Source organism: Asparagus officinalis, unplaced genomic scaffold (assembly GCF_001876935.1).
Source record: "Asparagus officinalis unplaced genomic scaffold, Aspof.V1 AsparagusV1_Un944, whole genome shotgun sequence".
Lineage (NCBI taxonomy): Eukaryota > Viridiplantae > Streptophyta > Magnoliopsida > Asparagales > Asparagaceae > Asparagus > Asparagus officinalis.
In genome coordinates, this window is record NW_017973203.1 from 1,068 (window position 1) to 4,271 (window position 3,204).

Below are 3,204 nucleotides of genomic sequence, written 5' to 3' on the forward strand. Positions count from 1 at the left end.
GATAAGCAAGGAGAATTGGGACAAGAAGATCGTATGTATACCTGCAACCTCCCTGTCCTCAGATGCAGCCGGAATGCCAAGAGTCATAAGAGTATCGGCCCAAGCGGCTGGTCCTATGATGGCACTCTCTTATTAGTCAAAATGAAAATTTAGACGAATAAGAAGGATTGGGATAGTACGGTCATCTGCATACCTGTAGATCCTTCATCCGTAGGCATTTGAGGGATGCCAGGAGTCATATGAGAATCAGTCCTAGTGGCTGGTCCTATGATTGCACTCATATATTAGTCAAAAGACGGATGAACATAAGAAAGTACGATATCCCTAAATCGTATGCATACCTGCAAGCCCGTCACTCTGAGGCAAACTGGATATGCCAGGGATAGATACCGGGCTAACTCCAATGGTTGACGCTGCGATAATCAATTATTCATTAGTCAAATAAAAGATCGGGCAAGAGAAAGAGAATCAGATATGTACCGGTAGATGAATCGTTCCCGAAGAATGGTCTCTCGGTCCCTCTGGAAGTCTGCTCAGCCAGCATGTCAGCTAATAAGCCGGCATCCGGCTTCGAGAAGCTTGGCCCCTCCATCACAACATCTGCAGGGTAACCTGAGTGTTGAAAGATGAGGAAAGCTCGAGGAGATACTTTCAGCAAAAACGGGAAGTCTTCCTTCCCCATGCTTGAGGAAAATGACATTGAATGTGGATATACCTGAATAAGGGATTGTGGGCTCAACATTATTTATCTGCTCAAGATCGATGTTAAGGTCGATGCCCAAAGACCCATCGTGAAGAGCGTCACACATTTGTTGCACAAAGCAATCCATGTTATCAGCACCAGGAGACGCCAAACCCGGTGAGAGTTCGCCCTCTTCGAAGGAACCTGGAGCACAAAACATGGTTACAAACCCCAAAAGGTAAACAATCCTGAAGCAAGAGCAATTGAGTGTTACCTGCCCCTCCATCAGCGGTGCTTCCTAAGTCTGCTTCGTAAGAACGCTGACCGTCGTGGGGTTTATGAACAATCTTCTTCCTCTTTGAGGCACCAGCCCTCCGAGGACCAAAGGGTCGAACATGCGCAGGCCTATCACACGTTTCAACGTGTGTAGGAGCTGGTGGCTCATGATCATCGGCTGTCCTACCTAAAGTGACAATAGCCATTTCAATAAAAAAAAAGAAGAGCTGTCATTTATGGAAAAGGAAAATTAAAAGAGACGAGACAAACCGGTATCGAGATCCCCTCTGCCGGTACCTGCATCCACATACTCTTCCTTGGAGGTCTCATCATCATCATCCGTAGGGAGGAGCTCTTCTTCGTCTGTGAGAAGAGCTTCTTCGTCTGAGAGAAGAGATTTGGCATGTCCTTTTTTCCGCTTCTGAGCAAGCTCAGCCCTGCGACCAGCCATCATAGCAGCCCGGACCGCGTATTCGGACTGTAATTCTGAGAGGCTCCTCACATTGATGGACTCATATGCAGAAAGGAACCACTTGCAGCTGAGGAAAGTGATCAGTGGCTTACGCCGATATGAAGGGAGAGCGAAATGGGCTCCAGTGCAGCCCACCATCGTCCATAGCCACGCTCGTACGCCATCAATCAATCCTCCTTTAACCTGCGGCTCGGATTCCCGACATACAGTTGGTCATAGCCGAATTGTCGAGCAAAGCGGCAAGGGAGATAAGGCTCTATGTAGCACTGGTTCTTCACCCGAAGGACAAGATATCCTACACGGATGTTCACTAACCACCGGAAGCAACCCGCATCAAGAATGGTCCGGTCACTTCTAGGTTTCTCCTCATCAACCAGTGTGTCGCCATAGCGACCTGAAAAGTGAGGAAAGCACTTAAAGAACTCCCAACTCTTGCGGACCCGAAGCTCTCGTTGAACATCGCTGAATTTGCTCCCAAGCCATCTGCTCTGCTCCAACAGTTGCATGAAGGGGACAGGAATGTCAACAACGCTGGGTGCTGACATCAAGTCGGGACGGTGAAGAACGAACCACGCCATCAAATATGCGTAAGGGAGCTCAACCTTCGGACTAACAAGCTCAGCTGATGGTTCAGAACCCATATGTGTGAAACTGCTGACCAGACCCCTGAGCCCGCAATGGATGCTAGCAACCATTGCTGGGAGCAAGGAAAGCTCTCTCCCGTAAGCCAGCTGAACTGCAGGGAAGAGCACCTCGATGGGCAGAGCGTCAGAAGGCTGATGCGGGATGACGCACTTCTTCAACCAAAGAGCAAGGTAACCTGCTAATAGAGTCCGGGGCCCAATGGACTTCTGTGCACGGCAGAGAAAAGAGCGAAACTTGGTCCCCGCAGGAAAAGCTCCCTCAGCATTGGCGATGGTGTAAGATTGAGCCTCAGCCTTTTCCAGCAACTCATTAATCGCAGAAGGGGTCAATATGTCTAACTCATGAACGGACTCGCCGGAGTTACCCTCCAAGTTCTGGAACAAATAGCAGGCAAACTGCTTCAAGCTGATCTTCTTCTTCGTTTTTGCTTGAGGAGAAGTCAGGATCAAGGGATCCCTGGGCAAAGACCACGAATATGGTGATACCCGCCAGAACCAGGGGTCTTAGAATGAGAGGTATACCCACACGGGACTCGCTCAACATCCTTAGTAAGATCCCAGGACATCTGTCGCCTCACGGCCTGTCTCCTCAAATGGGTAAAAGAATATTGGCGGGGAATTGATGGAATGTATAAAAGAGCTCCTCCATCAAGAGTCAGCCAGTGCTCCTCTCCAAGAGTCAGTATAGCGGGGTCCTCGACATGATCCCCGAACAAGAAGCTCGGCTTCTGTAAAGCCTGAGTGGAAGTAGAATCAGCGGTAAAAGTGGCGTCTGTGATAAGCTGGCGCAAGCAATGGCGCCCTCCTTCCCGTACTAAACGGCAGGAATCGTCAGAACGATCCTAGTCAAACTGTGGGAATGGGCTAATGACTTGCCCAATGGAAGTGGAGGAAAAAACCTCCCGGCTACAACCGGCATTGGCATGAGCAGGAAGACTACCCGCGGGGAATTCAACTGCAATAAAATACAAAAGATGGAGTCAGAAAATCCGTCTCATAAGTAGAATGATAAGCTCATTCACGGAATAATTGGAGAGACGATTTTGAGTGTCCTACACCGGAAGAACGGTATGCATCATCACGTGAACAACGTGGCAACATATACCGAACTACAAGGTGTAAGACAACAC

General features: G+C 49.1%; 1 long non-coding RNA gene across 1 annotated transcript; it reads right to left on the reverse strand.

Annotated features, from left to right (window-relative positions):
• Positions 1–204: 204 nt before the first annotated feature.
• LOC109828277 lies at positions 205–592 on the reverse strand. The gene is made up of 3 exons (XR_002243641.1): positions 481–592; positions 342–413; positions 205–265 (listed from the first exon to the last, which is right to left on the reverse strand). It is a non-coding gene; the product is annotated as an uncharacterized LOC109828277 (long non-coding RNA).
• Between the last annotated feature and the right edge of the window lie 2,612 nt (positions 593–3,204).